Source organism: Argiope bruennichi, chromosome X1, assembly GCF_947563725.1.
Source record: "Argiope bruennichi chromosome X1, qqArgBrue1.1, whole genome shotgun sequence".
NCBI classification, from domain to species: domain Eukaryota; kingdom Metazoa; phylum Arthropoda; class Arachnida; order Araneae; family Araneidae; genus Argiope; species Argiope bruennichi.
Window position 1 is genome coordinate 38,965,788 of NC_079162.1, and position 24,789 is coordinate 38,990,576.

The following is a 24,789-nucleotide window of genomic DNA, read 5'->3' on the forward strand; positions in this document are numbered from 1 at the left end:
ACTAAATATGTTGCAGCTTGTTATTATCTATATATTTTTACTTCTCTAAGTTTTAGGAAATTATATAGATTACATAAACGTTATTTATGACTCATTAAATGGCCCGAAAAAATGCAAGGTGTTTGTCAAGGCACCTCCCACTTCATGTCATTTCAGCAACCACAGTATGACGTACATGTACCTTTACTGATATAATATTCAGCGGGGTATGCTAGGGACATTTGAGTATGTTCTACAGAACGAAAATTAAGAAGGCTATTAAAATTTCTTTGATGTTCCATACATTGTATCCATTGTGGTTTGCTAATTGCCTTCATGGTTGTAAGAACTACGAAGAGATTATCTTTCATGAAGCGATATTTTGGATGTTAAAGTGAGAACAGGTGTAAGAGAAAAGTTCGGTGGTTATTCTAATAAAAATTGTTGAAGTTACTGTACATGCCGGAGTTATTTAACAAAACTCGCTATACTTATACAGTGAGTTACAAATTTGATAGTTCTATCTGTATATTTGCACATTTTTTTTGTAATTATGATATAATCTATTGATTCAGCTAATATAATCCAAATGCAAATTGATGCAATTAAATGGTTTTAAATATAGCTGTGCATTATCGTGAAGTCTAAAGATTCATTTTTAAACGCAACAACAGCCTTTACATTATAATGATTGAAATTCACCTCGCTACTAATTATTTACCGCCATTTTATTAAAGAGGAAAAAAAACCCATTTGATTTATTAATATTGATTATATACTTAAAAGGCGTCTTATATAAATAATTCAATTCTAATCTTCTTTTTTTATTTTTTTAACAAAGCCGTATTGATCAGTTACATTGGAAACAAAACTCAAAACTATCAGAATCCGAAATAACGAAATATTCACTAGGATTCCTTTTGTTTGAAAATGATATACGATTTCTTCTCACATTTTCAGTACATTTTACTTCTGTCAATTTCGTAAAATGCTGTTTTTTTAGCATTCCACATGACGAAATCACGAAATCATTTCCCCACTTTAAACTTGTGATTCAATATGAATAATTCGCTCAGTCAGACTAGAAAAAAAAGAAGCAGACCATATAGATAAAAACAACTTAGGTTTCGTAATCTCCTGTCGCAGAATCATATCTCATTTTACCATAACGAATTGGAAAGTTTTTCTTCTATTCACTTATGCCCCAGACAATATTTTGCAATACGCAATTTTTATTTCTACCTCTTCACCGTTTCTTTTGAAATAAATTGAAAACTCTTTACGTTTTCTCCTTTTCCTTTTACCACATCTTCTTTCTCCCTTCACCCACAATGAACCAGTCAAGTATTAAGAATGAGTCGCTAAGTCATCATTATCCTGAAATTGCACTTTGAGATCACTTGTTTTATTTCTACAGGTATCACACGCTGCTTAGATCTGCAAGAATTCGAAAAAAAGTCTTGTCTTTCGAGGGAAGGTTGAATTTGCATCTTGATGTCATTCTAACACCTACAGTCTTTTGCATACATCGTAGCGAATGAAATCCACCTCATTGATCAAGTCCTATACATACAGGCGAAATAGATGCGATAAGATATTCTAAACAGCAGAAAGGGGAAAGGAAAGGGAAAAAAATTGGCATCGTGCAGTGGGTTGTCACAATAAAAAGTAAAAATTCTCAGCTTCGGTTTATTTAGTATTGCTCGATTTCACACGAGATTAAGAAAGAAACCGAGAGATTTATTTGCCTTTAGTAATGCAATCTCACCCTTTTTGTTTCGGATCTCGAGATTCCAAAGTGTGATTAGATTGCTCCTAATTTGCTGTTTCCATTTTTATTTAAGACTGCGAGAAGCATGAAGTGGGTTGTTTAGTACTTTTCTTACAGTATTCCGATTGGTAGTCGCATCTATCTCGACGAGTAAAAGGTATTGTTAGAGCAGGATTTGTTCTCAAAGTAATGGGTCTTTGGAAACTGCTAAGATCTAGACTCTCCCATTGCATTGTAAACCCGAGAATACTTCATTTGCGTACGGAATAGAGTTTCGTTTCCTTTATCATAGAAAGATATTCAAACGAAATCTTTTTCCGGCTATCTTGAAGAGATAATTTGCGTTTTATAGCCTTTTGTTCAAATTACTAAGATTTTTTTTTCTTGTAAAGGAGATTCAAGCATTGAAAGAAATCCTATTGAAACTTTATTTTTTCTACAATGGTTGAATAAATGAAAGGTTACAGAAATTTCTTTATCATTTTAAGTTTCAAAATCACAGATTAATGTGGAATTTATTGGATGTCTAGACACTCATAAAACCGAAAAATCAATTAGTAAGTTGAACTAGGAATGAATGATTAAGTATTATATCCTAGAAAGTTCCTGTATTCAAATGTAATAGATATATATTGACTTTTCTCATTTATTTATTAAATAAATAAAATACATAAATAAAATTGGCACAATTTAAGGGGAAATTATACTGTGCGTAGCGCCAAAAATAATATAAATTCATGTGGTTGGCAGAAAATAGAACTGACTGAAGGTACTAAATAACTATTTTATGGGCAACTGCATGAATAAAAAAACATAAATAATGATCTCGGTCAAAGATATAAAGTTGGTAGAAAAAGTTAAAAGCGATGTAAAAATATTTATATGAGGGAGGAAAGTAAATCAAACGAATTCGATGAAATGTGTTGAAGTAAATTAAACACCAGCTTCTAACAAATGTAATACTTGAAATATATATATATATATATATATATATATATATATATATATATATATATATATATATATATATATATATATATATATATATATATATATATATATATATATATATATATATATATATATATATATATATATATATATATATATATATATATATATATATATATATATAACTTATCAATATCTCTTATCTATGTATTATTTTTATTCATTTCTTTCTTATTCTGTCACCTGTTTTCTTGGTACAATAAAATTATATACAACATTTAAAAATATCTCAATACATTTCAATTTACTAGATGTCCCAACACATAACAACTGCAATATTGTCTAATTCCCAGCTGCATGTTATGTAGCGTGCTCTGTATTGTGGCACCATGACATCACTTAATGCTAAAAGAAACACAATAAAATAAGAAATTAAATTTATGGGATACTAAGCGTCAAGGAAACATGATTCGATTCCATTACATGTTCTATATCAGAATTAAAATATCTAGTCTTATAACATTTTAGTAATTCCATTGTTTACAATGAAGGTTTAAACAATTAGTAAATAATGTATCACCAGTTTTAAAACTTATAATTAAAAAATAATTTATTTAAAAGAATATAATCAAGATACTTTTCATCAAGTAATTATTAACTTTAAAAAGGCATTAACGTATTCAATACCTTTGACAATAACATTTTTAAAAAAGTAACTTCCAACTTTTTAATTCCCCCAATTTTTTCTCCTTAAATAGGATTAAGTTCATGTCTGGGGCTAACATTAAAGTTTTCCATCATTCATTCCCAAAGAATGCTTTATCTTAAGAAAAGGATCCTTCCTGTAATTTTTCACCCGAAGATTAGTCTTCCTTCTGTAGCAAACTTGTCAGTATCGCCTTTAAAGTATACTATTTGATGACGCATGAAATTTCTTTGTTTTATTACTCACGCATTTTTATGAGGTTTATTAAATTCTTTCCAATTCCTTCAGTTTCCGTGGTATTAATTGACGCCATCCATCAACACTTCCTAGAACAAAACGATGATGGCACTTCCTGGGTCCTTAATCTCAGTTGGTTCCACTCCGTTGACCAATCTGAGGTGCTTCGTAAGAAAGAAGAAACACTTATTCAAAATCGATTGCGGAAATGTGCGGCTGTACAGGAGAGCTATCAATTGGAAATGTGTAGTATGTAAAAAGAACTAACGTTCATTGGTGGAACTGTCAAACAGTTCCGATTTGCAGAGTAATAACCGATATTGCCGTTTCTGATAATGCCGGAGGTATTGACGTTTCTTCGGAGCAAATGTTTTAAGACGTTAGAAAAAAATACAGGAATATATATTTTCTAGACTGGCGAAAAATCTGTCTACGGATAAATGACGATAGGTTTTCTTTAGCGTACTATAGAATTGTTTACTGACTGTATCAGAGTGTATCAGGAATAGGTTTTCTTTAGCATACTATAGAATTGTTTACTGAGTGTATCAAAATGTATCAGGAATATTGCTATACATTTATTTCAAGCTTACACAAATTCTATGGCTTCTAAATGATGACATCTAAAGTTTAAAAAATAATTTTTCTTACACAGTATAGAAAAGGAGAATTCAATTTCGAATTACTGCTCTTATACTTTTTTATTATTTCCTGAGAATTTCTGCAATTGTAAAAAGCGTCCTTCGCAATGGAAATAAATACCTTTTCTTTATAGCATAAAAAATATTTTTCATTTTTAATAATTTAAAAAAAAAATGTGTTTTGATATTATGACAAAAATATTAATCGTAACTATAAAAAATACTGTTTCTTTCTTTATCTTTAATTAGGAAAATCCTAAATTGCAAAGTTTTTACTTTTTTGATGAATGTTTAAAATTTTTCTATTTCAATATTACTGTTTTAAACAGTATGAGAATACATAATGATATTTACTATTCAAAGCCCGAAAAAACCTTCATCTTGTTCTGAAAATAGCCTACAATTTATTTAATTAAAAGACAAACGTTTAAGTAGATGATTTTTGTAATTTAAAAAAAAAAAGAAATCAGTAATTTTTGCAATGTTTTGGTATTCACATAAGAGGAGCATTTCCTTTATTCTGCTCAATAAATGATTATTTCCCTTTCCTTATTTTAATTAGTGTATATTTTCCGTAAATACGAAATATCGGCGTATTAATAAAAACCAATATTACTTTTAACGAAACTAAAAAAAGTGTTGATGAAGTCAAGAAATAACAGAATATAAAATTAGCTTGAAAAAAAAACGGAAATCAGTAACTAAGATCGATATTATCTAAAATTTCAAAAATAAATTACTATTTCATTATCTTGCGAGATTATTTTTTATTTCATAAATATTTTCTCTTTTGAGATATATTCACAAATCAATTATATTTATTGCATAAAATATCTCTATGAAAAACAGACTACAAGAAGTATTTTAACAATCTAAATAATCATTTGTTAACTATTTTAAAAACACTCTATTTATTCGTAATTTGAAAAGTATTGCAATTCATTATAAATTTGATGTCTTTTAAAGCTATAAAAATAAGTTTTTTTTTGTTTCATTACAAAAGATAATTTCATATTTCATGAAAATTGCCGCCTTTCTCTAGTAATCTCTTTCTTGCTTTAATGGTATTGTTTGCATTATTATCAGACGTTTTTTGAAGAAATAATAGTGAACGTTAGTTATTAATATAAAATGATTCCTTGAATGATTAAGTAATGCTTTAAATATGTTATTATAATTTTTAACCTATAAAACAAGTCAGTTTATTTTAAAGTTCTTTTGTCATCTAAATATGTACGTAATATTCTTATAGTGAATAAAGGAAAGAATTTAATATTTTGTGAAAATTTCCATCTTTAATAAATACTTATTACTTTATTAATCTAATTAAATGAAATAAATTCTGTTAGCGAACAATAGCTAAAGGAAGTTTTTATTATAAGTAAGAACTGTTTTTCGGTTGAAGAACTGAATTTAGACTGAATTGAAATATATGAAATAAATATTTTGTTTGTTTCTCAATTTGGAAATAGCTTAGATTTCGTAATATATTTTCTATCATTTTGGGTATTGCATTGGGACAGAAAATACAGTCGTTTCTATTCATTGAGATATATATATTTCAGGATGTTCTACTTAAGCTCTTAAAAAAGATTTTGGTTTTTTATTATACAGAATTTCCATAATATATTTTTATACATATTTTTCATATATTAACTCTTGATTTATTCCAAGAGTTGTTTTTAAATAGTAATTGTTTTCTTAGAAATATATTCTACTTAATTATGCTTAATGATCATAATATAGTTTTACATTTTTAATGGTTCAATTGTTTCCTAATTAAATATCCATAGAATGACGAAAGTAAGCTGTGCTAAGAACTTCTTATATTTTTAAGATAACAGTAAAAAATTACGGGAGTTTTTCACATAAAATATCATTAATAGTCATAAAATGAAAATGGAACAATTTGCTTGTTACATTTATAAACGTTATTACATTTATTATTCAGACCGACGTAATTATCTCGTACTTCTCATCTTTCTTAACATTATTATTAAAATGAATAAGACATGTAGCTTATTACATTTAAATCATGTTATTTTAGAAAGTATTTGTCTTATTTTTTATTTATATATAAATACTATAAAATAAAAAAAAAATGAAAAATGCATTTATTTAAATAAATGATTAAATGTCGCTTAAACACCACTTTATACATGAGTGTTTACAAAACAAGCCCTAAATTTTCGCAAAAAAAGTGGAACAGAGAGAGTAAATAAAAACAGCGTGAGAAATTCAAAGATGAGAAACAAGAGTGCATAAATCACTGTAATGAACATCCAAAACGAATTTTTATACTTTGAAAGCGTCAACAAAACACTTCCTATTCTTCCAGCAGTCATTACAGAGTGGAATTAAAGATAATGATTGCAAATGCCTGGCAATGTGCAAAGCCATTAATGCATACTTGATGACTAGAGAATGCCGTGATTTGAGATTAAAAAATAAACTACGAGAAAAGCTTTACAAAAAGAGGGGAGCAAATGAAGGAATATTTTTCGATATATTGGAGAATACGTGTTAAGACGAATAATAAAAATAATGCGAAGAAGTAGTAGAAGAAGAATAAGAAGAAAGTGAGGAAGGGTCCACAGAAAATTTCATCATCCTAACGATAATTTCAAATCGTAACTTTAGTGACAAGTGAAAGAAAAAAATTTAAAGAAATAATAATAATTCGAAAGAATTGGACTTCTTGTTATTTCTCTAGAACTCATTCATTTATTCTCTTTTTTCTCATTTTAGATCGTATATCGCTGAATAAAATCAGCTTGTGCCACCAGAACGACGTTTCATGTAATAAATTGATCTATAAGCTATCAACCTTATCACATTTTGAAAAATTGGTGGCTTTTCATCGTATATGGGCCTTTTTTATTGAGTGCTTTAAATTATACTCTCTTTTGTCCTCTTGTGCTGAATAGAAGACTTTTGCTACATTTTTCTCACTTTATCCTTTAGTGAGGTGAGATATTTTCTTTTCTTTTATACACATATGTATCCGTCACTTGGGAATTTCAGGCAAGACTCATGTTCTAGTATCCATTAAATTTATTCCAGTTAGATGACTCTAACAACTAAGGTTCCCCTTTTTCCTCTTCGGATGCTATAAATCCTTTTTGGTAAAATTTTGCTTTTATAGAACTCCGCAACGCATATTTTTTACCTTTAAAGCTTTCAAAAGAGTTAAGTAATTTTATCCCATTCTTTACTTAATTATAGTAAAAAAAATTTGCCCAAAGAAATTTTTTTTTGAATGTCTAAAGGAAAGAGATTTTCACTGCTTTTTAAGCGTATATACTATATTTTTATGAGCTTTACCAAAAATATGCCAGCTAAATCTATTTGTTCAATAATACAGTACCAATATTTTTGTTAAAAAAATTATTTTTGTATGAACTTCCATGAAGGTACCTTTTACCTTTAGTACTTTTAGAATTGTAAAACGTTTATTCTCTCATTTTTTTAATATATATATTATTAATGAAAATGAATGTGGGTATTTATATATTTATATCTGCCTGTTATCGTCTTCAGGAAGATCGTTAGGTGTCCAGTGCTAAATTTTCAACACACACACACACACACTCACACGCATATATATATATATATATATATATATATATATATATATATATATATATATATATATATATATATATATATATATATATATATATATATATATATATATATTAATTTCCAAAACTTCCAAATATATATTAATTTATAAAACTTATATTATATATAAGTTTATAAATTTAATATATATTTTATAAATTAATATATTAATTATAATTTTATAAATTAATATATATTTCCAAATATATATTAATTTATAAAACTTCATTCTAAAATATTCTCTTATTTCGTGATCCAATTCCACTTTCGGTTTAATTAATCCCTTTGTAAAAATAATGCGTCATCAAGAACTACGTTTCAAATGAGAGTGATACTTTGGTACCCTTGAAAATATGTCAAAGGTCATTCCCTCGGCTTGGCCGGAAATCCTATGTTATATAAGGCTAGTCATCATCTGTTTGTCCCTTTCTTCTTACTTCTTCTGCTTTGTGCCACACTGCGTTTTCTTGTATATAATCATGCCTGCCATTCGGAATAGAATAAAACGACATTAAAAATACCAAGTCTCTTCACTGTTTCGATATATATATATATATATATATAAAGAGTGGTTTAGGATAATGTAAAATTTACAAAAGTTTTTCCTTAATAGTTTAGATTAAGAATATTGCTTGGTTGAAAGATATGTTTTAGTGGAAGCACCTGACTTATACTTGCAAATTAGAGAGTTTTATGGGTTTAAACTGCATTAATGAATCATGTATTTACTTTGTTGTTTGAAAAATATAAGCATAAATTTTGAATTAATTCTTTCAGAGGAATCAACTTATTCTCAAGTGTCACACATGAAATGCAACAAAGATATTTAATTTCGGAGCTATTGCACGCTTTGTAGATGGATATTGTACAAGCCCTTGCTGCTTAAACTTAAACCAATATTTTCTTTTATTAACTTCTTGTTGATCTTCGGAGGCCACTGGTCCAGCTATTTACCGAAAATATTAGTTGTATTTGCATTCAATCAAATATTTTATGAATAACTTAATATTTATTATTCCCTCACTAAAATATTTTTAATTATAAAATTGCGTCAGAAATTAAGGTAGTGTTAATTTGCATCTGGTTTGTTCAGCGTGTATATGAGCTGATGTATTAAAATCAAATCCCCTATTATCATAGCGCTTAGAAGCATAATTGTTCGTTTCATCTATCTTCTAACTTTCACAGTTCAATGACTTCACGCCATCATTTTATATGCTAAATATACATACATCAAACAGCGTCTCCCTTCCTTGGCTTTCATCAATAGAAGAAAATAACACGATTAAATTTTTGATGAAAAAATGAAAATAATTTGAATTTCGGTACAATAATGTAATCTTCTATTGAAAATTAATTAAAAGTTGCAAAATTCAGAAAGCTTTTTACAACTATTAAATTGATAACATTAAAAGGATAATTTTTTGAGTTTTAAGATGATATAAAAATTATTCTTCTGTTGAATATTTTCGGGATTTATCGCGAGAAAAAAATCCAATATTTTGTGTAATTTTTAATTCATTAAAATTCTTATTAGAATTTCAATCTAATCGCTTTGACATACACATTCATAATTTCCACGGAATATATTTTCCAAATTTGGAAGCTTTAGATGTTATGGTATGTCCTATTTAACACATTCACATATTAATATTTATTCTTAGTAAAAATATTTATTTATATGAAGTGAAATAGTTGATTTAAATAAAAATTCTTGGAGTAAAAGTACCATATTATAAGTAAGGAAACGCACTGACTTTCATATATCGTACGTATATTTTGAAAAATATCGGAATACATAAAAAGAGACTGTTCTTTCCTATACCATCTGTTCCGAATCATATATTCTATGAGAAAAAGAACCATTCGTGTTATTCTTTAAGAATCAGAGTTCATATAAATCGGTGTTTCCGATCATTTATCATAAGTTTAAAGATGAACAAAATATCGAATTTAACGACAAAAACAAAGCTTAACTATGCAGAAATAGTGTTACTGCCATGCACTGCGATTTGTGATTGCCCTTTTATGCTAAAGGGATGGAAATAGAAAAAATAGCTATATTACTTTGCAGTTAACCTCAGCTATCGAACAACTAGAAATCATTTTTCTGCGCCAGTTCCTATTAGAGATTTGATGCTGGTATGATTCTTATGATTAATGAAGTAATGTCCTTATTTATGTCGATGCTTGTTTCTTATGATTGGGCATTTAGGAACAGGCAGTTAGCATGTATGTTAATAAGTAATCTTAAGGTCTAATAACCGTGGTTCAAAATTTAATCAACATAATTTAAAGAAAGGATGGATAAACAACTGTTTTCAGCAAATTCCCTTTTAAATTTTGAAGATTAATGGAATCATGTGCTACTTGCCATCAAATTTCCTATATAAAAGCATCAATATTTACAGAATAAATTCAAACTGAAATGAAGGAAAATGTTAGCAACATCTAAACAGCATTGTAATTGTATTGAAAGAATATTAGTTAAGATATAGATCCTCTAAGCAAATTTTGTGTAAATCGAAAATTATTTATTATCGGCAACAACGAAAATTGACATTGTTTCATAGGAACAATATTTATTCCATAATACAAATAAAAGTATTCAATATTTCTAGTCCATATAGGCGCATGTAGATCTTCTTACTGCTTTTAAATTAATATAAAATCATTTTATATTTGTTTTTACGTTCATTTTGAAAGTAGTATTAGAATTTTAAGGATAATAATATTCGTTTTATTATTTCATGAAAAGTTACATAGAAAAATTTGAACTAAAGAGGTCAAACTTTCCCAGCTATCATATTTATAAGTAATTAAAAATGGACCCAATTCTTAGACTAATAAAGATAAATTTAAAACTTAGAGAAAGCAATTAATACTTAGAGCTTTATTTAACGTAATCCTTGCAGCTTCTGCACTAAGTATATAGAAAAAAAATATTCAAATACATTAAGAATCTAAAATCTCTGAGTTACCTATAAAATAAAATTTCTGAAATCGGTATTGTAGAAGAAAAGCGTATAATTTAAATATTTACATACTTTAATAGAATATTTGTAAAATATATTTTTGATATATCCCGAATTCTGGTATAGATCTCAAATAATTTCACTCAGAATAAGTAGTAAACAAAGGTTGAAAAATTATTTTTTTTAAAGAATTATGAAAGTGAGATGTGGCGAGATCATTCCTGTTTACTCCAGATTTTTTCAGATTTTCTTATGTATTTCAAATAAAATTAGAATTAGTTGACTTTCTTATCGATTTCAACAATTTCTTATTATAACTAGAAATGTATTTTAAAAGAAAAGATATTGAAAAAGTAAAACAAAAATTAGAATTCATTTATGGATTAAAAAAAAAACGCGATTCTTTATTCCGTTAAAGAGTATCTATGGGTAATTTATTTACAACATATATTTAATAATGTTCTTCTAAAAAAATAAAGTATACTAATAAAACTAAAATATTTTTAACTGTCCCTTTGTATTTAATTTATATACACTGAATTTAATACTATTACAGAATTATTTCCCAATACAATGTTAGAAAATTAGCTTATATATTCTGGGATCATGATAGTCTACATTTATAAACCATTATATTTTTGAAGTTAAAAATGAACAAAATATTTTGAAGATAACCTTTAAATAATTCTTCACCTCGTTGAATATTTTTGTGGTCAATTACATGTAGTTTTTTTTGATGTTTCAGAGTTACACAATGACACAACTTTTTTATCTAAAACTTCAGATAAACAAATATTATATAATATCGTATACATGGAAACAGCAAACTATCGTTAAGTGTATCTACTTAAACATATAACTAATTATTTCCAGTTATTGCAAATTATAAGGATATATTAAAAATATTTCTATTCAATGTATGGTCTTAACAGAGGGGTGATCTTCCTAAAACTTCTCATATTCACCGAAAAATGTTTTATCCTCTACCCAGTGCACAAAATTGTTGTCCTTGGGTAAGGTCATGATTGCCTTCTGTGGCATTGGCGAACAACAATTACGAAATATATATATTTGGCATGAATCGATAATTTTTATTAAATTAATAAGGCGTATGTGCATTTTGGGCATTATTTTCCGACCGATAAGCCAAATTTTGTCACAGAACTACAGTCGTATTCACAAGATCATATACCGAATTTTACTAGCTCAAGTCATTACGTTTATGATTTACTGCATTTATATGCATGCGAAAGTACAGAGAAGTAGACCCTTTGACAAATTTTGCTCAAAATGTGATAAGAATCTAAACTTTAGATGCTAAACCAATGTACCAAATTTTATCTATCTATCTTTTTATGCAGCTATCGAGTTCGCTTGTACTCGTACAATCAGACTTCCCATAAAGGGATTCTGTTCAAAACCTGATAGAAATTTATAAATTTGATCTAAAGTCCATATACCAAATTCTACCAATCCAGGTTAAAGAGGGTTTATCGTGTTCACAGACAGATTTAGGTGAATGCGATATATGTTTGTAGGAAGCTCTGAAGCTTGGAGATTTGTTACAATCTACAGTTTGAATCTTTTGATGATTACAATACCTTTTCTACACTTCGAATATGATTAAAGGGAAAAAAATGCATCAATGACTTTCTACTGAAATTTTTGGAATGGCAGATTGTGATTTCCATTCTTGTCAGTTGAAATTTGATATAAAGAAAATAAATAAAATTCCAGTGAAACTCAGCTATGATATGATTAGAATTTACCAAAATATCCAGTACAATGTCCAGGAGAATATTTTTTAACTTTGAAGTATATATTATTGAAAAATGAAATGTGCGTAAGAAATTATTATCGTAATAATATTTCTCGTAAATATTTAACCTGTGTTTAACATTAATTTCTAATTATTTAAAAATAACATCAAGAAAGTGTATAGGTTCTGAGAAAATAATTTACAAAATTCAAACATCACAGTTAAGAAAGAGATAGAATTTATATGCGTTTCCGGTATTTTGAGTAAAATTAATATCGAAGTATAACAAAACTGATGATGTTGCCTTTACAGGAAGATTTATATATAGCAGGGAAAATGCATATATTCGTATTATCTATTATTTGTTTTTTCTCTTTCGTTCTTCCCTAAGTAAATTATGATGGAACTGAGGAAATCAATTCCTTTCTAGTCCATTCTGTTCTAAAAAAGGAATTATTTTCCACAACCTTTTAGTCGATAACTCTCCTTTTTCCTGAGAGATGCTATCTCATAATAGAGAAGGATTAGCAACTCTTAGATAAATATCTTTAGCTGAAAACCGGTAGCAACTGGATTACTTTTAATTCCATGATGACCACGGTGGTAATACGTATTTTCATTATAGGATTGTATGACGTCGGTATTTATTTCCATGTCTTCCATCAAAAATAATATTTATCACTTATAAATTACATATGAAAATAATTAATTCGCGGTTAATTCCAAAATAGTTATTTTCTAAAATTTTGCTTAGAAATATATAATAGTTACTACAGAAATTTCTAAACTTTCAAACTGTTTTAGAAGAACTGCATTTTTTTTTTATATGGACCGTTCAAATAATTTAGTAGTGAACTGAAGTATATGTAGCATTGTTAAGAATGATACACATCGTGAATTTTTAAAACTTATATCTTTGTCCTCTAACCAGATGAAAACAAATATCCTTATTAAGCATATCTTATTAGTATACAAGCCCTCTTAAAAGGAAAAGCAAGGATGGGCAACCCCCACAAACGTTTGGAACAGTGTGGGCATCTTCCAATGGGTGAAAAAGAAAAATAGAATGTTTCATTCTTTCTCATAAATCCCCTTTAATAGGTTGTTCGATACTCCCGCCAGCTGTAATACAAGTCTGAAGATTTTAATTTAATTTAAATATGAAATGTCTACATGTGTATGCTATAGATAAACCTTTAGTTGAAAAGAAACTTGATCGGGAATGCATATAAAACCATGATGATCAACATGATGTAGCACATTCAATTTGTTTGAAGTCAGTTATTATCAACTTGCTTTTCTTTACTATCTTTATAAGATCATTAAAGCTGTGCAAATCCAAAGTATGAATATTCGATAATGAAGTTTACGAAAAAAATTCATATAAAATCATTATTTTAATATAATCACTTCAATTTTATAAGCAATGTATGTAATGCACTATTACTTAATATTTATTAATATAGATAATATGTAGACTATGACTTTATTAGAAATGAATGAAATAAGCAAAACACTCAAATTTTTATACCCACGAAAACAAATATGAGCATGAAAACAAAGTGATAAATATGAAAGTTGTATAATACTTCATTCTCACTCCCAGCAACAGTCAGTTGAACGCATTTTCCTATATCCTCTTGACAAAAAAATAAGCAATCAACAAGAAAGCCAGCGTCTCTTTAAATCACACGTGCATTTTTAGAGAGCCTTTCGTTTATACCAATAAATCTATCAAATCTAAACACGCAGAACAAAAACCAATGCCAACAATATGAAAGTCAAAAGTCATCCGATTCAACTGTTAAGTATTCGTCATGGCAAGCAAAATAAATCTGATCAAAAACCTATAGAGATTCCGAAATTACGAACGACTAATCTATTCCTACATAAACCAGCAAACATTTCATCATTTTCCCACTCAGTCTAAATATAAACAAAAACCCAGAGAAATAAAAAGTCATGGTTCTTCAAATGACCGATCCTCTCGAAAGAGCCGAACACGTGCAGTTGTTTACATGCTAAAATACCCCGGATCAAATGAAAAATGAAATATAAAAATATAATCACTCACAACCGAAAGCATATAGTGAAGCTCAACACTCTGTGAGATATTATTCGAAATTATAACGGACTTAAACCGCCATTTAGCGTTCTATAAAAATTAAATCAAACATTCCAAATATATATCACACAGGCCTGATCGTGGACCGATAGAAACGGAAAGGCTAGACTCATATACGTGGACCGTGAAGGTAGAATGGTGTGATAACAAATATTTGATCATGGTCCTTAACTGGTTTAAAAAACATCGGTTTCATATAAAGAAAATGAATTTTGAAAGAGAATAAATATGAAGGACTTATCACGAACTGGGCGAAAAAACGTGGTGACCGAAAGTACCAAGATTTCGGCTGTGGAGGAACTCGTATGGTAAAATCGTCAAATCGTAACATTTGAAACTACTGTAGAACTGTCGATAAACAAAGGAGCTCTGTATTACATAATCCATAAAACGCTTGGTTATGGTAATGTGGAAAAAGAAACACCATGAGAAACTGGATTTGTCAGCAGGCCAGGATTATCGACACAGAGCACAGAGACATTCCACTTCCTTCCCTACTAGCCGGGATTGGTCTTTCAATATTATTGGCGATTATTTAAAATTGCACTGTTTCACATTAATTCTAATTATGAAATCGTTATTAAAATTTTATTTAAAATTCCTTTGTATTTGGGTCCTCCTTATATTTAGATAATAAAGTAATTAAATTAAGAATGAAAAAGTTTAAGGTAAAATAATATAAAATTTAAATTTGATTTTAAATTTAGTTTCAGTTGTCGCTGTAGAGTAAAATTAAAACGAATTAGAAAGAATAACTTTTTATTAAAAATCGAACTAAACACGGCCATGATCTGTAAAGCAGCACAAGCTTAGAAACTTAATAATCCCCCTCAGTAAATAGCATTTCTTCTAAAAGTAATTCAAGAGTTTAGAGTATTTTAGCGTCGATAACATTTAAGCTCAGAGCGGGAAAGTATTTTTTGAAGAATCTCCGAGATCTTAAGAAGGCAAATATTTGACGATTTCTCTCTTTGGTCTTAGTTGCAGCTGTATCAATGAAGATTGTAAGTAATGTTCTGTAAGGAAAAAAAATTAAACTTTGGGATGAACTAATTGGTTAATCTAGATACTATCCTCCTCCTGAGGTTTCAATATAGGAAATAAGCTTTTTTTTGCTTTAAGTCCAATGTATCTGAGAAGTTCGCGTTTCTCATGAAATCACCAATTTTGATCTTTTTTTATTGATCGAATGATTCGAAAGTGATAAAAATTAAATTTATTCCAACCTAAAAGACAACTTAGAATATTATGGACGAAACAAAAAATGAGAAGGAAAGTTTAATTTATCGCCCTTTTTTTAATAAATTGATTAAAGTATCTTTGAACGTTTCACATGAAACAAACTGAATATAATTTTAAAATAATTTCATCATATGCCTTTAAGCTGTACGGAGCTGTTGACTTAGTAACAAAGAATGCTTTGTCTCAAGATGAATAAAAAAGGATAATACTTTATAATAAATTGCGAAAAATTGCAAAAGGTATTATTATATGGAACATCAAATGCAAATAATGCAATAATTCAAACTACTTGTTTCAATATCCTTAAGCTAAAACAACAATTTTAAAATTAAAAGAAACTCTCAGTATATTTGATCCTAATTTTTGTCTTTTTTCATTCTAACATTTGCCTTTCTTTTTTGTGTAAAAAATGTAGTTATGGTTAAATATTTAAAAAGTAATTTATGCATATGAAAAGCCAATTTTTAAAACAATTATTGATAGCACATGAAAAATATAACTATTTTTGTAGTAATATACTTTATCCAAAATCTTTTTTAAATAAAAATTTTGGATAATAAATCTTTTGTTAGATTTCACTGCCGTTAATATTAGCATAAATTTAGATAAAATAAAATATCCTTACAGACAGTTATTCTTTACTGTTTTACTGTAACACATTTCTTTTTCTGTTTTCAGTTTCTAAAAGCTTATATGCAGTGAGAAAAAAAAGTATTTAAAGGGAAAAAAAATATTATAAACCTTGAAATTTTAATTTCAAATGAAGATAATTAGCTATTTAATTTCAAAATTTTTGCCTGAGGATCCAGCATGCATAATTAACAATTTAGAAATTTTTTCTGTTTTTGTTTTTGAAGCATCTTATTTTTTCAAAATATTTTATAGTAAAAATGTGAATTTATTATTAAAATGAATGTATATTGAAATTATGGAGAAGTGCAATATTTTTATGAACTAATCAAAGAAAGTCTGAGTAATTCAGTTATTTGCAAATAATGAATTTTCACCCTGCAGCTGTCAATTCAATCTCTGTTATTAAATATATTTTTGTTACAACGTGCATTACAAAGAGTTTGGCAACAATGAAAAACATATTTAATATTTTTATTTTAAACTTATCTGATATTTTAGGATCTTAAGTTTAAAATAACACTTATTTTATACACCTAAAAATAAAATTTATTCGATTTTATACCCGACTGTGTCTAATTTATGAGTTAGACAAGAATTTGAGCTTCAAGTTGCCATTTGTGATTTATGATTCCTTTCCTTAAAGGGGTGCTACATGGATCAACTCCTTAAGTGAAGCTCCAAAGATGATGCTACCTCGTGGAGAAAAATTTAGGAGAACTGACCTACACGAAAAAGGTCAAACGCCAAGGAGATAACTTACAATATTGTATTCTTTAAAGCTTCAACTATTTCTCACCTCTTGGAAAGCTACATTAGTAACAAATGGAAGATGCCTTTCTTGAAAAATTGCTTTTGATTTAAAAATGATGGTCTTTCCAAACATATTTTAAAATTAATAATAATTATTATTGTGGCATTTTATGATAATTTTATTGCATTATTCTGATTTTGTAACAAAAAAATTCAAGGAAACGGATAGAAAACTTTTTAGTTATTATTAAGAAAGTATGAAATTCAATTAAGTTTATTAGTACTAAAAGTACCCCGAGGATTCCATATATATGCATAATATACACTGGAATTTTACAATTTTTAATACATGTGTTAGATTTTTTTTTTGTATTTTATAATATAATTTAAGGCTCTTTCTTCAGGTACAAAATGACACGATTTAGTCTTAAGACTCAAATTTAAAATTCGTAGCGTCAGCAAATTTATTCTCAATGAAAAAGCAAAATAGCATTTTTGAACAGTTTAAATGCATTTTATCAAAAAGAAAAAAAATCACATACGGAAATTTGCAACTTAATGCAATATGTACATATTATATTACGATTGATTAGGACTTTAAAAAAAAATTTGGGGGACAATAAACAATTAAGCCTGCTATGAAATTTGTTTGAAATTCTTATAAGTAATAAGAGGGCTACTTGGGAGCGAATCTCTTAATTTGTGGACCTTGGTGAAATGATATGTTTAATCCTGCAGCCCTTTCTTCAAATTTCCGCAACTAGGGATCTCGAGGCCACGACATTTCAACCGAGCAACCAATGAGAAATAAAAGACAATTCTTAATCAAAAGTAGTCATTTTTAACAAACTGCTACAGCTCTAAATCGATGTTTCAAAAGCTATTGAAAAAGAAAAAAATAAAATCTTTGTATTATAAGCAAAACACATCTTTAAACGAGAATTTCTATGAAGAAATAGCAGCATTAATTTAGTAATACTTAAGAAAATAATTAAAATATATCTACTTTTCAACTATTATTGATGTTATGTATTCCTTTATTTATTTTTTCTTTTTTTACCAAAATATTAATGGCTGTAATTGCATGTTGTAATGTAATTGAGTAGGGGAAGTAAAATGATCTGAAAAAATGGTTCGAGTTTCCCACCAATTATGTACCCGGGGCGGAGAAGGAATCATAATGGATTTCTGTTGCGACAGATGTACTTACTCGTGCGCATAGGAAAGCACCTTCTGGCAAATTATCTATACAATCCGGAATGATAGAATTACTTGAAACATAAATATTTTATTGCAATATATTACCCTGATTCTTCATAAAACTAAATATTCATATGAGATATAGAAGTTCTATTCAACCGAACATGTAATATCTAAGTAAAATAATTGAATTCTTAATCTTTTAATTTCATTCTTACACATTGCTTCATTTTGATGGGCATTCTATTAGAAAAATCGCTTCTATATCAATACAAAATAAAGAACTCCTCTGTGAAGATATAGCTGAATTATATCTGTAATTACATGTATTCGATTCATAACAAGTGAAAGATCGGAGGCAAAATATCAAATTTTAAGGAATTAAAGAATTCACTGGAATAATGTGTTAAAAGATTTTCTGTAACAAAGTGTATTGCGTGATAGTCAAATCTAGTATTACTTGTTACAAATTACTTAGACTAAAGATAGGCTACATATTGATTCAAATACAAGCTAATTACGCAAGGTGTCCAGCAGCCTAGAACAGAGAAAGAAATGCAGCAATTTATCGGGTCATTAGCCGTGAAGGATCACGCAAACACATTTCCTTGTAGGTTATTTAATGCAATAAAAACTCTACCAAGCAACACAGTTAATCAAAAATGTGTGTTTTATGAGCGCAGTTAACTCATTATTTCTTAAATGTTATTGGATATTTTTATAGAAAATGCTTATGAAAAGCATTTCTCAATCGCAAACACGTTGCTACAGTATTTCAATTCGAGACTAATTATGAATTCAGACATGTAAGGAATTAATGTATTTTGGTGTTTCCTAAACCAATTACTATACAACCATCATTAGAAAATTTGTGATTATTTTCATCTGCTATTTCAATTTCTTGAATTTCATACATGTTTCATTAATTAAAAAGAACTCTTATCTTTCTTATTCAAATGTGATTATTCAAATTAATTTATGTTTTGATTAATACCGTTATCGTTGTATCTTAGTGTTTTTTTGTTTTTGTCTTTGTTTTTTTCACGGAATTAAATACAGAAGTTCAAATTTCAATATTATGTCATTTTTTCAATAAAATTTAAAGAAACTTAATATTTAAATTTAAGGAATGATGAGTTATTAAATGTTGAAAACATCTTTTAAGATTGTAGACAGAAATCGTATGAATATTGTTTGGGTAATGCCTTTTATTATTCCGTCTATAACAAAATAATAGCCTCTCATTCTATATCAAAAATAGGTTTTCTTCTACAGGAGTTTCCTAAGAAAGAGATGAAAGAATATAATTATTCACGATTAATTAATTTTCCACACCGCAAATATTCACATATTCACTTCGAATCGCATCTTTATTTTAACTAAACATGTGAATTTTATGTACACAATGATGGTACATATACTACAACAGGAGGTATTTAGTTCTACTCAGTATAGATGTATTTGGATGCTATACTTGAAAGCATTTGAAATTCCTTTTCCCCTCTCGAGATTAACCTTCAGGGTATTTTAATCACCTTGTAAACTAGTTATACTCTTCTGCACTTATGCACTTGTGCACCTATGATGGTACTATCCAACGCTAAAGAGGAACTCAAAGAAATATGAACTTTATAAGCTTTGAACGTAACTGCACGATCTTCTTACCATGAAAAGATAGATGTCCTTTTCTATTGCTTAGTCAAAATATAGATTTAGAAAGAAAATATTTTATCTCTCTACAATATAAAGGTTAAACCGTATGTCGGACCAAGTCATTACTTACAAAAGTATTTATTACTCGTCAAATACCTTGCAGGAAATAATACATGTGGTATTATTAAAGCATAAATTTAATTAATTAGTATAAAAATCGAAAATAAATATTATCATTTTGGCTTTTTATAATTTTAGAAAAATTAAGCTATCAAAGAAAATGGAGTTTTCAAGGCATTCACGTAACATTATATTAAAACAGTATTTTATGTGATTATCGTTTACAAGTCTCAATCAATCTAGAATGATTCTACATTTTGAGATTCATAACTAAAAGGAAAACATTTCACTGTGTATTTTTGCTCGTTGTATTTCAGAAATAGTTTCAAAGAATGCTCAACATTATTTTTTCGCAGTTTTTTGTTTTAATATTTTAGTTGTAATTTGGAAATATTGCATTTGATTGCAATAGTTATTTTTGTGTTGATAAATGGATTTTTTATCATTTAATTAAAATGAAATATTTTATTTATTTTTAAGGTAAAAATGCAATTGTCAGAGATTGCATATCACTTCTTACTGCGAATTTGCAATCAGTGAAACCCAAAATGTTTCAAATTGCCACTGAAAGAAAAATCAAATTATCATGGAGCCCTGTAAAAATATGTGTCTCAAAACATATAAATACTTTTCTTCCGCTACAAAACAGATGTGGCATAGTGTAATAATAGTAAATATACCGTTCTTAACTATCAGAGCTACATTTTCCGGATAAATAATTCTTTAAGTCAGTCATGCATAAATGATAAATAAAGCATAATTTTTTTTTAAAAAATTGAATTTCCAACAAGAAAATTTCAGTAATAATATGATAAATTTATTGAACCTCAAATAATCCAACTTAAATTAAACTGAAATTCTAAACAGTTATTTTTTAAAATAAATGCTAAAATTTTCGTTGACTTTGCTTTGGAGCTAATTGGATATAATCTAAAATTTAATCACAGAATTCTAAAAATTCTATTGTATATTCAATAATTATCTACTAGGTTTTGATTTTATAAAATTAGGTGTATGCTTAAGAAGAACAGAAAATTTCATATTATTCTATATAGTAATTCTTTAAAATCTACTCTACTAGTGTTATAAAAATCTTCAAATCCTGTTGCTTTGAATACAATGCAAATATGCATGGGATACGTAAAACTACTTACCTTATAACAAGAATTTTAATAATTGACTTATTGAAATTGATAAGAAAGTTGTGTGAATAATAAAGACAGTTGTGCTTTTATCATTAATGAGAAGTGAATATTTTTCAATGTGTGGAGGCTGTCTTTGCTATTAACCGCCCTGTCATTGTAAATAAAAAATTGACATGCTTCAATACTCTGCGCTAAATCTTATTTACCACTTTCGAGAAAATAATTATCTATATTGAAAATGGAAATGTTTTGAATACTGCTTAATGGGATGGTAAAATTTTATTTATAAGATTATGCAAAAGACAATGGCGCTAGATAATGATTAGTATTTCGGCTTCTTCAAAAATTTCTAACATTCCTTTACGGATTGCAACAATTTCAAAATAGGATTTGTGGCTCCATAAGGAAAAATATTTTATTTTTAAATAAAAGATGGGTTGCAAAAGATTACATATATGTATAATACTTTTCTGTAAAATGCATTAGCTAACTTGAATTGTTTTAGATATAAAGAAAATACAAAATTAAACTATCATGATTTTTATGCGCAAGGGTATAAAGCAAATAAAAAATAAATGCATAACGTTTTTATGAAGGAATTTGAATTATTTCTCAAAATATCTCAAAAATACAGCAAGAGAATAAATAATGTAATTCTTTACATATGGAGTCTAAGAAAAAGTTAATGTTTGAGCCTTCTTTGAGCCTTTATTTCTAAAGTTAAATATGACGTGAAAAAATACATAGTGAAATATCTTCCTTTTAATTAAGCATCTCAAATTATGTTATCTTGCTAGATTAAATGAGACATATAATCGATAATCACAAAAATAGAGATTTTTAATAATATGTATTGATCTTCTTAAAAACTCCTTTTTCTTTAATAGCTAAATTTTTCTAAAATGATGGAAAGCTACAATGGTGATATATATTTATACTAATCCATTTTCTTCATGCTCTAATAACACTACATATATTATTCCCCGAACTTATTGGTAAAAGAAGGTAAGCTTGTTACTGGCTATCCAATGATACAATGCTAAACTGGATGAACTATTTCAATATTTCTGTCTACTAATATTTTCACACTTTGTATTGTGGAATTCAAAACTAGGAGAAATGAGTTGGACATGTACTTCACATCTCCCTTTTAACTGCTTAGTCCTTCTCAATGATTTTCTGTTGGGACAATCTGGTATATCAAAAATATTGGATACGTTCTTCCAAACAATTCTGTATAGCTGGTTGCAAATACATCAGAAAAATCATCATTGAGTTTATAATTTTAAGAAAAGCATGATGAAACTGAGACAAAAAATTAGAATTAATGATAAATGTATCTTTTCCTTGCCTGTATATATCTTAAAAACTGAATCCAGGGGCCACAATTTAGGGTCTTCTATTTTGCATTTCTCCTTTAACAAGACACAAGACATAAAGAGGAATTTAAAGTTCTTAGGATTAAATTCGCTTGAAAAAGTGATGTATTCATTATTAATTAATCATTTTAAAAATTAATTGACGGAATAAAACCAAATTATTTAGGCTTGTAAAAGTAAATTCAAAATACAAAGAAAAAATAAAAATAAATTATCACCAAAAATTGTCAAAAAATAGAGAGCTTTTAGCTATTACGATGCCGAAAAAGTACCAATAATTAAAATAAACACACAGAAAACAATTAATGCAAAAATTCCGAAGTATTCAGTTAATAAAAAAATTACATCCAGAAATGAAGATGAAAATCAAAGTAATTTTATTAAACAATGTTAGGGACGACTGGACCACGAACAACATTTTCAGCGTGCTGAATTAATTCGTGCAATAGCTATTGCATCCATTGTATGACGTTCTTTAGTGCGTTTTTTAAACTATCAGTTACAATGTTTACAAAAATTTCTGTTATTAAATTGTATAGTACTGTCTGCTTGTATAGTCTTCTGCTAATTTTTATTTTTAGTGTCCCAGTTTTCACTGATTTTTTAATCGTATCTCTCAATGTTACAACATACATTGGGCCTTTACGTAAATTATGAAACCTTATATATTCTGTAAGGGACCTGCACTTTACACTTCCAATTGTAAAATAATGAGTATAGCAAATTCAAGTATGATTCATATTAAGCAAAAATCAGTTGTCAATCGAAGAACTGTTTCTCACTGAATGCCACAGTTTCATTTTAAAAAATGAATAACTCTGCAGTTTAATGGTATCAAATTTGCATAAGTTACATAAATTATGCGAAATTGTATTACATATGTGACAAAGAGCTAAAATATCTCCTATTCATGATTTTTGGCACATTTCCTACATAATTCATCTCCTTATATTTTCCATATCTTTTATATAGATTTTAGTTTAATTCTACGTTTTGTTTATTATATGAAAAAAAAAAAAAACCCGATGCCATGTCAATTTTTACACTGATAAAAAATTCATTTCGTCTAATTTTGAAATTTTTTTTTAGATTTGCAGAAAAATTGCAAATCTATTAAATTAATTTTTATTTTAAAAAAATATTTATGTAATACGAGGCACTGATTTATAATTTAAAATGTTCGATAAAAATTAATGGTTTTATGGGTATGGGTTTTACATGGTAATTATGTTTAATTTATTTTATTTCTTGTCGTCAACACACATTAGGTAATATACCAAACTTTTAAACATAAAATGTAAACAATTTTAAATTTAGGATATAACTTGTTGCTATATTATTCGATTTTGTTAAATGTTTAATAAAAAGCATTAAATTTGAATACTATCTTCATAAAAATAATCTTTTTTTATATATAAATTCTTTGTCCGTAAATTAAATTATTTCAGTTTTAATAGAAGTAATAGAAATATGCACGTTTAGGAAAATAACAAAACAGACAATTCATTCTTTTTCAATTTGCAAAAATTTGCATTAAAGAAATAAAGCAGGTTTGTATCTTATTATTTTTTTTTGTTTAACACTCATAGAGTGACTGTAATTATTCGCTCGTAGCAGTCATTTTCACTTTGTTCGAATAATCGTGAAAAAATATATTAGCGTTTCTTCTTCATGGAAAAACGGAAAACACTAAAACTCAAAACAAAGAAATGCTTAAAATAACACATGGAATGAACCTGACCAATATATTTTTAATAGAATAGAGATTATTTAAGAATTTATTCATTATTTAAAAGTTTCACATGTTAAAATAACATACTTCATGAAGTTCCAAGTGTTAACAATATTTATCTTTTATTACTGAAATCATGGCACTGAGAAATCTTTCAAATTGTTAAT